This window comes from Marmota marmota, unplaced genomic scaffold, assembly GCF_001458135.2.
Source record: "Marmota marmota marmota unplaced genomic scaffold, marMar, whole genome shotgun sequence".
Classification (NCBI taxonomy): domain Eukaryota; kingdom Metazoa; phylum Chordata; class Mammalia; order Rodentia; family Sciuridae; genus Marmota; species Marmota marmota.
The window spans coordinates 9,326,430-9,339,017 of NW_026000000.1; positions in this window are offsets into that span (position 1 = coordinate 9,326,430).

Genomic DNA, 12,588 nt, shown 5'->3' on the forward strand with positions numbered 1-12,588 from the left:
CCAGATTGGGGGATCCCGGGGGGTAAGATCGGGGGTTTTTTGGGCCCTGGGGGGGCATGCCATTTTTTGGGGGTACCGCCCTACTTTTGTCCTCACTTGAGCCATGTCGTCCCCTCCTCCTATCCTCCCACCCCCCCCCCCCCCGTCCTTCCTCCCTTCTCTCTCTCTCTCTCTCTCTCTCTCTCTCCCCCCCCCCTTCCTGGTACCATGACCCCAGCTGCATTCCTCTGCCACACACTTCTGCCATGATGTTCTGCCTGATTTCAGGGCTCAAGGAGTAGAGTTGGCCATCTATGGACAGAGACCTCTGAAGTCATAAATCTGAAATAAAGTTTTCCTCCTCTGTTTTATTCTTGTTGGATCTTTTGATAATAGCAGAGAAAAAGCTGATTAAAACTGACAGTGAAGAGAGGTGCTGTGTCCTAGAGCAGAATGTAGGAGAAGAAGGGACAGGTATATTCTAACTGTAGCTGAGACCTTGGGGGCAGGTGGCAGAGTGAACATGCAGTTGGAGACAGAAAAGAGAGAAGAGACTGTGATGTTGTCAAGCTTTGGATCTTGAATCCCAAAGACCCATATGTTAAAGGTTTGGCCCGTGGGTGGCGCTATTGGAAGGTGGTGGAACCTTTAAGAGGTGAGTCTAGTAGAAGGTCTTCAGGTCACTGGTGGTGTGCCCTCAAAAGGAAAAATGGGACCTCAGCCTCTTCCTCCTCTTTTTTTCACCTCCTCTTGTTGAGGAGAGCAGTTTTGCTTTACCATGCATTCCCACCAGGATGTGCTGCCTCACTGCAGCCCTAACAGTTACAGGCCAAAGGATCCCAAACCCAAACTTCCTAAACTGTGAGCTGAAGCAAAACTTTTGACTTTGTAAGTTGATTATCTCAGATATTTGTCACTGTAACAGAAAGTTTACTAACACAGATGTCTTCCAGGGAATGAAGCCACCAGTGTGGCTAAAGAGGTCGAGCTCAGAGGAACCTCCAGAAATGCCCTGTTCCCCTGTCCCTTAGTGATCAAAGGTAATACTCAGGCATTCCTCATCTGCACATGTGATGTAAAGGTGCAGTTTAAAGTCTACTGCAGATGCTACCCTCCCCTTTCCTTGCTTCACAGATCCCTTGCTGGAAGATGCCTCATCAATATGAACTCAGCGTGTTCACTAGTCCCACCAGTATCCACCATGCTCTGGGTTAGTATCTCCTGCTGCAGAACAAATTTCCACAAATTTGGCAGCTTCAAAAAACACTGATTATTATCCCACAGGTCCTACAGGACCGCAGCCTGGGGCCTCCAGGCAGCCCACAAGCAGCTGTAGGAGGTGAATGGATGCTCATGGTCCCGAAGCTCAAGGTTCTTCCCCCTTTAAGCTCTGCATGACTTTAGGACAGAGGTTGCTGCTTTCCTTCTGTCCATTGGGCTACTCCACACCCCTGGGCTCCCTTTGGTTTCCTGCTTTGTAGTCCCTCGTGGGCCCCTCACAACACTCTGGCTTACATCTCTAAGGCCAGGGGTCAGAGCCTTTCTTCATGCCTACATTTTCTAAGGGCTTTCCTTGAATTAAGTCAGACCCATCCAGGATAATCTCCCTTTTGACTGACTGAGAATCAACTGATTTGGGGCCTTCATTAAATATGTAAAAGCCTGTCAGCTTTGCCATGTGACTTAAGCTGCTCACAGGAGTGACATGCATCATATTCAAAGGTCCTGCCCCCACTCAGAAGGTGGGGTTAGAAAGGGTATTCACACTGGGAGCAGAATTATGGGGGTCCATTTTAGAATTCTGCCCACCCTACCTACTCCCCATGTCTTGGCCCACCCTGGATGCTGCAGTTAGAACAAGGAGTAAGAAAGACGCAGCAACACTCAGGCCCTCACTGGCTAGCTGCAGAATCAGACACACACACAGATCAATCCACATGGTAGGACACGTTTAATAAGAAGAAATAACTGTTACTCTGCTGAATGCCAGGCAGGGGCTTTCACAAGGAAAGGAGTCTTGGGGCTCATTTTTGCAGGTGGCTGAGGCAGAAGGGGGACTCTCCAGGTTGAAGAAATCACTAAGATAGGTATTTCCCACATTACCATCCTTCAGTTAATTACCTTCACAGCACCTGCCATGAAAGTATCATTTAGGTAGTTCTTTTCTGTTGTTGTTGTTAAACCAACTCGTTCTGTTTTACTTAAATTTATTTTAAACAGAACTTCTGCATCTCAAGTGTAAATCAGAAAACCAGCATTCCTTGTTATAAATAGAAGTTAACCACAAAAATAAATAAAAGAAACACGGGCTCATGAATATCATATGAACCTGCAGCCTGCTCTTTGTTAAAAAGGAGAATTTGTGAGCATGACAGATTTTAAGGGAATACCAAGGAAAACTGCTATTTTTCATAGAAAGACTGAAAGATAATTAAGAAGTGAGTAGTCATGTGGTGACACACTGTGAATGCCTGAGGACTGTCTCATAGGCAGTCACACAGGGACCAGGGAAATTGAGTGAGGCAGGTTTATAGGGCAGGCAAACTTGGACAGTTGTCTATGGGGGTGAGGGAAGCAGTCTAGAGAGGAGGGACATTGAACATGATATGGTTACAATAGGGGCTGGGGCTGCTCCCACAGGTGTCTTCAGAGCTGGGATGGCCCCTCAGATTTGTCCCATATTGAGATAAGGAATCCCAGGCCTTTGAACTGACACATGGACTTGCCATGGGACATAAATGGCCCTGGGACAGAAGAGTTATGGCTGTGGGTGGGGCGCCCCCTTCAGGCAGCTGAGGACAATTCCTGGGGAGGGTCCCAGCGGGGAGTTGTCATCAGGAAGCAGTGGTGTGAAAGGAATGAGGGAATGGGGGCCTCATTAAAGGAGGCAGCTGGGCAGCAGAACACCATGTGGTTCACCTTCTCTGTAGCTGGGATCCACTTGCTTCTTATAATCATCCCAGTCCTTCTGGGAACAGCTCCCCCAGGATTCTTCCTGGTTTCTTTTCCTGGAGAAATCTACAAGAGGAAGGTGATAAGGGTGAATACAATCCCCAGAGCTGGGCTTGGGACAATGGATTCTCATCATCTCCCTTTTTTGTCACCATTTTAGAATCTTCTCTATCTCAGCTAGTGCCTCCACTGATGGGGTGGCTGAGACTCTTACTCCTGGGGGGTCATGGTGTCCTGTTCCAACTGTGTCCCCTGCCCTTGTGTATTAGCCATCAGAATTGGGTAGAGAGATCTGGTGGTGCTGGCCAAGGCTCCCAAGGCAAGAACAGTAAACTTACCCTGAATATATGTAGACTCCAGTCAAGATGAATCCCTGCCCCTTCTGGAGTAGGAAGAACCCATTAAATCATTATTCTAGTAAGTAACTCATGTGCTCAGTCTGAAGTAGGATCAAGTCAGGGGCTCAGTTTTGGTATACCTTGCTAGTAGGCTGAATACGAAGAGGTGGCAAAGCCACATTAGCCCAGGTTACTGGCTGCTTATGCTGTTGAGCCATTTAGTAGCTCCCATTCCTGCCACCATTGCTCCATGCATATACCCAGAGTGGCTGACAATAGAGAATGGCAGATGTCAACTGACAGAGCCCTTCTATCTACTTGGTTCTTGAGTTCCTTGGTGGTACTTTCTTATGGACATTGAGATGTAATATAATGACAGTCTCATTTCCTGCCTGTTCATACATGTCTGTCAGCATTACTTGTTCCCAGGCCTCTCTATCCCAAGTATTTCAGTATTTTTTCTCCCAGGCTCCCAATCAACTAACCAACCCATTTGCAACTGCTCACAAATATGTCTATACTTAATTCCTATCATTTTTTTTTTCAATGCAAAATAGGATGTCCAGGTGTTCACCCTTCCTGATGCTCTGGTCCATAGGAAAGATTTCCCCTGTCTTTCAAGGCCATCCCTGACTGAGGGTGCAGTACAGCAGATGTCCATTTTTGGTTTGCAACCATAAACTACCCATCCATAAGCCAAGTGCATACATTCTCCTTCTCCATCAGTTGACCATAAGGGAACACTAAATGACCATGGAAGAGTGGTACAGGTGTACAGAGGTGGGTGGCATGGAGGTATGTACTACTTGCTCATGCAGCTTCATGGCATCCCCTGACCCTGTTCATGCCCAACCTAGATGAATCACTTTTATCTCTAATGAATTATTGCTGGAGCCACTCAAGCATATGATGTGCTGGATCTAAGAGAACACAGCTCATGACAGGCACATTTGGACCTGATGCCCCTTGGTGAGTCAATCTCTAATGTGCTCAGTAGCAAATTAGGAGCTACTTTTCAAGTGGCATGAAGTCTTTGGCTGCAAATGACAGGGTTTTGCTTCTGTTGGGTCTTGTCATAAATTATACATGATACCTCTCCTCCACAGATACCACAGGGTCTGACAGCTTCAGGATCCAAGTAGCAGGGCTGTTTGTTCTTCATTCTGGACAAGCCAAAAGTCCTTCCCTCTTCTGGATCCCACTCCATGCCAGCAACATTCTACAATACTCTGGGTCAGAATAGTGTCCCCTAGGGTATAATCTGTAGTCTCCAGAAACCAATCAGCCAACTAGGAGTCGTATTTTCTTCTTAGGGATGGTAAGTGCAAGGTAAAATAATGTACTTTTTACATTGGAGGGATGCCTCAATGTGCTCGAACACTAGTCATCTAGTTGCCTTGATTAATTTTTGATTGTACTGATCTGGCACTCTCCCAGACCTTCATGGAATTCCTCTCCCACCCTCTGAAGTAAAGTAGCTTATTTACTAAATTCTCCAAAGCACTTTTCACTTCTTGGTGATTCAGTCTGATTAACCCATACTGACGTGACAGTGATAAAACCAGAAGATCCATGTCTATATTTTCTACCAGGAGAAAGGTGGTAGTGTTAACATGGCGCAAGGGAAAGAAATGCATTTACCAATAAATACATACTGTTACCTGCTCCATGAGAACAAAAGTTGCTTCTAAGTCCTCCTGAATGGGATGAAAAATAATACATTGATCAAACCAAAGACTACATACCATGTGCCTGAGGCCATGTTCATCTGCTAAAGCCAAGATGCAACATCTGTCAGAGTTGCTGCAATTAGGATTATTGACCCTAAGTTTTATTGAATTTGCAGTCATCCACTGTCATTCTCTAGCACCTGTCTGGTTTCTGTAGGATCCAGACTAGTGAATGAGAGTATCATGGGGACCATTGCAACTATACTCTTTATGTTTTGAAGAATGGTATTAAGCCTTGGGACATAACATTGATTTTGATTTATTAATCAGGCTAGAACAGTGGGGAGGAAATCGTTTCAGAGGTTTCTTCTTGGTCTTCCATACTATGGTAATTCTTACCCCACAATTTTCAACTTGCTTTCTCTACTTACCCTGTAGGCCAAGGAACCAAAGCAAAGTTCTGGCAGCTACCAGGGATGTTCATTCCAATGATCCATTTGAGGTTTGGAGAAATGGTTATAGAGAGGTTCATGAGCCCAGTAGGCTGGGAGTGTGAAGCAGAACCCGTTTATATAATACTCTACTCTAATAGGGGAGTTATAATGATTTTAGGTGTCAGTACTAATTTGAATCCTGTGTCCCTTTATCCTTGAAATGTCTGAATATTCTCCTTCCCTTGTGTTCAGTTGATCTGATTAAATGGCCACAGTTCTCTTTGGAGAAAGATATAAGATCATTACCTTCTCTCCTTGCTGTCTTGTTGCAGGTGCCTACTGTCTGAGGACCTTGCCTCTCTTTCACTCAGTGTGTCCCAGGTCTAAGACCTGGCTCAGGTCTGATTTTTGTTGTGTTAGTTGTCTTCATCCCCATTCATTCATCCTTGGTTTATTTTTAATTATACAAACCAAGCAACATTCTTGTTGGCTGCCCATCAACATGTGCCCTAAGGACTCCATGTTTTATTAAGCTCTATAGCTCTATATGAATTTGGAAACATGGCCTTCCCCTAACTAGGCCTCTCATTTAGATAGTGAAGTTCACTTTGATGTGGACAGTTAGTCACTCTGTTGCTTTGGGATCCTTTCATTTCTGCTGGGGATCCTAATTCAGTAATAACATCTCTCACCCTAAGCCCCAGGCTACAGAGTATGGTCATCCTTAAGTTTTTACAATGTTGGGGCCCCTTTCATCATTTTGCTAGATGAAAAGTACTGTGAGCTTTTCTGTGGAATACAGAGCTTGGTAGTTTTCTCACTTTAGGTACCATTTCTAATGTAGCACGACCACTTCTCTGAGCCTTTAATTCATTTTTCTATAATTTGCTGTGCAATTTTGGTGTTGATGCTTCACTTCCTGTAGGCCATTGCTTTTTCAATGTGTCCAAGAGCCAACTCATAAACATATCAGCCCCAACTGGTAGGACCCTTGTCATGGTATAAATCCTGCATCAGGGAAAATGCTCTTGTGTTCATAAACTCTCTCCACCCAACTCCATATCCTATCCTCCTTGATCCTACACCATCAAGACCTAGTCCCAACCACACACTCCTGTGTCCTACGAGCCCATGTTGACACTCAAAGATCTTCAGTCTACAGTGTCTTACACCTTGCTGGGCCCAACTCTTTCCTAGCTAATTGTTGTTTAACCCCAGTTTTGGGGGGGTAGCCAGGGAATGGGTATGTGAAGATCATGAGAGGGTCATATGTTATAATTGCATCTTCTTCAAACAAAGAAACAGGGACTCCCCAGGTCCGGAGTGTTCATGGAGATATACAGGGTTTTAAGATTCATTAGCACATCAACTATGATACTCCCGATTGTCAGGGACCCCTCTTTCCCAACCAGGATTCTACCTTTGTCCCAAAAGACTTGCTGTGGTTAATAATTCAATCTCTCCGAAGCTCTGCTACCTTCCTGTTTAACTCCTTGGCCTGACTCTCAGCTGGATCAGCTACAAGAAATGAGGGTTTCTTTATGTGTTGCTGAGAGGCCCTTGGACATTCACAATTTTCCTTAAGTTAGTGATTAATCTTCAACCTTTCATGATCTATCATCAACACAACCATGACACTCAGCAAGAGACACCCATGGTCTTCTGAGTTGTACCTGCTCCTGAACCTCTATAAGATCTGAGATCTTGAAGTCTCCAGTTCAGCACAGCAGCGTGCTAGGAATTATCTAGGCACTGGCTACACCAGTCTCACAGAGTCTTCATTGCTACTGGGAAGCACATGACTGGGGCCTCAGATTCCATCGGCAAGTCCTCTTCCTCAAATCATTCCTGGTTCTAATTATGTTAAGCCAGGTTTCAGGAACCAGGCTGAGATGAAAACATGGATGCAGAGCTTTATGGGAGGGAGGGGGTTATCTCTGCAGGGGCCAGAAGAGAACAGAATTGGTCAGAAGAAGAAGCCCACAGATTCTTCAGGGACCTGAGCAGAATCCACAGGGAGTCCTTCAGGGTTATCCTGGTCTCCTCAACCTGCATTGCCTAGTCATTGAATTTGGCTGTCCCCAAGGAGGGAGTAAACTTTGGGTGAGATAGCTCCTGTTGGCATATTGACAGCAATTCCTGGGGAGTGGCTCAGCTGTGAGATCTCAGCAAACAACTGTCCTTGTAGCTGGTGGCAGGAGTACCTTGGTGTTGAGGGAAGGAAGATTTAGTGTTGCATGACAGCATCTACTAAGTCACCTGAAAGCATTAGTGGGGGGCTGGGATGAGGACTAAGGAGATGCAGGGTAGGCTCTTCTGAATTCTGGGCCATGAGAAGATAAGCAGGAAGAAAAACTGAAAAAGACCCAACAAAGACAGATGAGACAGATAGTAAGGGCTTGAATGCCAGGGCAAGGATGGCAGGTTTTGTCCCTCCAGCAAAGGAGAGCAGTGGAAGGTTTTGAAGAAGATTATTTTGGGGTTGTAAGGAGGCTGGGCAGCCCCAAAGGAGTCTTAATTTCCAAAGTGTCCCTTTGGCTGCCTCTGCCTTGGATTCTTCTTAACTGGCTGGCTGTGGCCAAGTCAAACACACACACGCACACCCCCCCTTCTTTCCCCCAAATCGGCTCCCTTTAAATTGTCACTCCCCACAGTGCTGCATTCATGCATCAGTTCTAAATAGTCCCACTGTTCAGCTTTAACGAGAAGTAATACCAATTCCCATGTTTGCTCAGAGAGCACCATATTTCATCAAACCAGAGCCCATGCCGGCTCAGATTACTGACCGAGACAATGTTCTGTAATCCTGGTTTATTCACATGTCACGGGTATTTTAGCAAAACAGAAATGAATGGCCCGCGCCACCCTAGGAAGTAACGGGAGAGCTGGGTTCCCGCCCAGGGGAAGTCCTGCTCTAGCCTGCTACAGTTCTCAGAGAGCTGACTTTGATTTTCTGAGTTTTCCCAACTTTCAGAAAGAGAATACGAGCTAAGGAGGAGTCACAAACTGGGTAGTTATTTCTCTATAAAATGTGAACTCCACGGATGGATTTTGCCAGAACAAAAATAAAATCTGTCATTGATTATAAAGTCCTTTGTGCTTGTTATTTTGCAGATTTATTACACTCGGGCCCGGCGGCCTGGTGAGGCCCTGGGATTCTTGTCTCTAGCGCCCCACAGCTCCTGCCCCAAATGGGAACTGGGACTTGTTCACATTTCTTTTGTCCTGAAGGGCTAAGAGCTTTGAAAATTTAGATGAAGAGCTGTGAATCATCCTCTCTCAGACACTGATAACAACAGCTCTCTCGTTAGTAGAGATCTAAGACTTTCTAATCAACAAAATATTCCTCCAATTTCCTTGCCTTTTCGGCTCTTTGCACTGTGCATTAATAAGTGTATTTCCTCTGCAAAGCAAGGAACAGCCAGGTGAGACTCTAATCAAACGTCCAGAGTTGGGGAACACTTTTAATGTGTGGCAACTCTTTCAAACACACCATAAAAGGAGTATTAATGGTGACCAATGTAATTCTCTACCATCTCACTTTAAAATCTTACCAATATCCTCACGATGTCTGGCTTTTGTCTCCCTGTTAGAGTTGAAGAAACTGAAGTCCAGAGAAGGCAAGTAAGTTGTTTAAGGTCATACAGCAAGACAGCAGTGAACCTAGTGCTTGACTTCACAAGGTCATATGTACCTTCTCACTTCCAAGAATGGGTTGACATAAGGCCACAAGCCTAGTATAGAGCAGTGGATATGAAACAGAGCTTGGGGATCAGCCTTCCAGGATTCACAGAGGACGAGGGGCTGCCTCAGGGTTACAGAGCTAGTTAGAGCTGTGAATGGGCTCAGCCACGAAGTAACTGGACAATATCATGAAACAATTGCTTTCGAACATTTCATTTGGTGTTTATTTAGGGAGAGGCCATTTATTTGTTGCTTGTTTTTGTTTTTTTATGGTATTATGGAGTGAGCTCACGACTTCATACATGTTAGGCAAGGACTTCATGTATGCTTACATGCCCGATTCTTTTTTCTAAATGTATGTATATGGTACTGGGGATTGATCCCTGGGGTACTTTACCACTGAGTTGCATCCCCAGCTCTTTTCACATTTTATTTTGAGTCAGGATCTCTTTAAGTTGCACGGGCTGGCCTCAAACTTGCAGTCCTTCTACTTTGGTCGGCCAAGTAGATGAAATTATAGTTATGTGCCACTGCACTCTGCTTGGAGAGAGCTTCTGATGAAAGACATATCCCATTTGTTTTCTTCTTTACTTAAGTGTAGAACTTTCTAACCAAGGTCCCTCTTCACTCCTTCCTATCTTCAAAGTGTGTGGCAAGGAGGCCTGGATGACTAAGAGAACCCAAACAACATCTCCCCTCTGTGAAGAGAATACTCCTCATCTCAACGATCAGTTTGAGACCTCAGCATCTCTGGTAAATATAGCTAAGATACCCCCAGAAGCAAGATACTTGTGTAGGAGGCTGTCAGAAACCATAGATTGGAGAACTTGTATTCACAGTCTGCCATCTCAACTCTTATTCTGAGCTGCGGCCTGAGCTATTAAAATCAAAATATACTCATTGGCAAGATCCAAATTAGCCTTATTTCCATGCTAGAAACACTGTTCAGCATGAGCTGCAATTACACAGATTGTTTCTTGTCTGAGCTGTACCATTTTGAGGGCTGTGCTGAGAGCCAGCGAGGATGTGACCCAGTGGTAATCTGAATTGCTTCACCAAACACATTTTTATCCCATCATCTCGGCCACATGAAAGGGGGCCACAGTGCTCCAGTGTTCAAAACTTTACAGTCCCGCTGCTCAACAATAAAATGAAGCAAGAAATATTAGCCGTCTTTGGCTGATGCCTTAATTCTTTCTCAACAATGTCAGAGAATCTGTACCCTACAGGTTTTAGTGCCAGCTAAAGCCTGACCCTCAGGCTGGCTTGAATGGAGCCAGAATGAGTTAAGGAGGGCTAGAAGGCTTTAATGGAGGCAGATCCCGAATAGCCCAGCTTGTGCCGGCCTCCTGCGGACTCACCCTCCTTTTCACAGGCCTTGATTGTGTATGGCCCCAGCAGAGACAAAACTACCCCTGAGCAGAGGTTACCCCCAGCTGGTGCAGGTCAGAGGCATTCTGGGGGAGAAGGGGAAAGGGGGGCAGAGGGGAAGTGAGGGACACATGGAGAAGGAAAGAGGTGGGGTGGGGGAGGGGACAGTACAAGATGAGGTAGATCATTTATAAGAAGAGATTCAAGCCTGCAACTGAGATTTCCTCATCTCACCTCCAGGCAAACCATTTTGGGAAATGGGTTCACAGAAAACATGGGAACTATACTAACAGGAAGTGGAACACAATGTGAACTAATTTTCTTTCTTTCTTTTTTTAAGTTTCAATTCCTTTTTTTAATTATTATTAGTTGTTCAAAACATTACAAAGCTCTTGACATATCATATTTCATACATTTGATTCAAGCAGATTATGAACTCCCATTTTTACCCCGTATACATTATTGCAGATTCACATCGGTTACACATCCACTTTTTTACATACTGCCATACTAGTGTCTGTTGTATTCTGCTGCCCTTCCTATCCTCTACTATCCCCCCTCCCCTCCCCTCCCCTCTCCTCCCATCTTCTCTCTCTACTCCATCTACTGTAATTCATTTCTCTCTCTTGTTTTTTTTCCCCCTTTCCCCTCACTTCCTCTTATATGTAATTTTGTATAACAAATGCTTCGCTACAGTTTCCAAAAGCTAAAGGACTGAGGTTCAGGGGCTTTCAATAAGATCACCTCTAATTGGACAGTATGAGATTTTTAAAAAATTACCAATGTTTTACCCACTAACAGAAGCTTTTCTCAGCAATTTTTTCAGGGTTCACACATGCTAGGCGAGTGTTTTATCACTGAGCCACAACCCCAGCCCCTCAGCAATTTTTAAATTATTGCATTGTGAGCCCTCCAAGAACTATTTTGACTCACAAAGCTCAAAAGTCACCATGTGAAAGAAACAGTGGTTCACAAGTTTGCAGATAGTCCTTTAAAATGTAGTCCAGATGGTGTCCAGGAGCATTCCGAAAGAATATGGGTTTGAAAAGGATCCTTTCCTTCTCTTGGATTCTTAAATTTTTAGGACCCTGGACCCCCTTTTCAGTCTGGTGAAGCCTATGGAATCCTTCTCCAAAGATGTTTTTAAATGCATAAAATAAAATAAAATGTGCAGGGTTACAAAAGAAAGTAATTATATTAAATGTACTATTTAATGTACTATTGATTAAATGTAGTAGTATTGAAAACAACTTGGCAACATAGTAACATGTCATTTTTTCATTAATTCCTTAAATAGCAGCTGGCATAATAATTACTGTAATTTCAAAGAAATGAGGAGCAAAAATGCACTTTGAGAGATTTGAAACAACTTTCCTGCTATATGAAAATTTCTGTGGCTGGTGCCTATTGGTGAAAAAGTCACAGGTTGGTTGGATTTAGAGTATCAAGAAATACTAAACCCAGAGACAGTGAACATAAAGATCTAATTTTTCCTCATTAAGTTCACAGATTCCTGACTTCTATCCACGGGAAGTAACACTGAGCCAGTTAGAGGAGAAACAAAGTTGAGGACACTCTCCTACAGGGTTAAGATAAGGGGCAGCAACCAGGGACTCAACTAGACCCACCGTTCACTGGGGACCCTTCTTGGGAAAGCCAGGGATTTCTCTTCCCTCCTCTGATCTTTTGGGGGATTATTATTATTATTTTAAAGCAAATTGAAAGCATGTCCTTTTTCACGCAGTCTTGACCAAAGATTAATAAACACTTTTGATGTATTTCTTCAACAACTGAATTCATTGTTGCCAAATAAAGCTTCAGTCAGTTAATCAGCTAACTGAATTTTAATCAGGATCTTGCTGTCATTGCCTTGAGTTGGTAGAGCTTTGGAGTGAGGGCTTCTTTTTCATTCCAGAGCCTCCCCAGGAAGGGTCCGTGTTCCCAGCCTGCACTCTTGCATTTTGGACACACACTGGCTCAGAGACAACAACTGGGCGCACACACATCCCTTTTCGGGTCCTCATGGGGGAGCTGTCATCTTGCAACCGCACAACCATCGCATGCCATTGCAGGGGCAACCCGGCAGGCGGGCCCCCCTCCAAAAGCCTCCCAGCCCCCTTGCAGCCCTGGCCAGGCTGTCCGCGCCAATACACCGGAGCC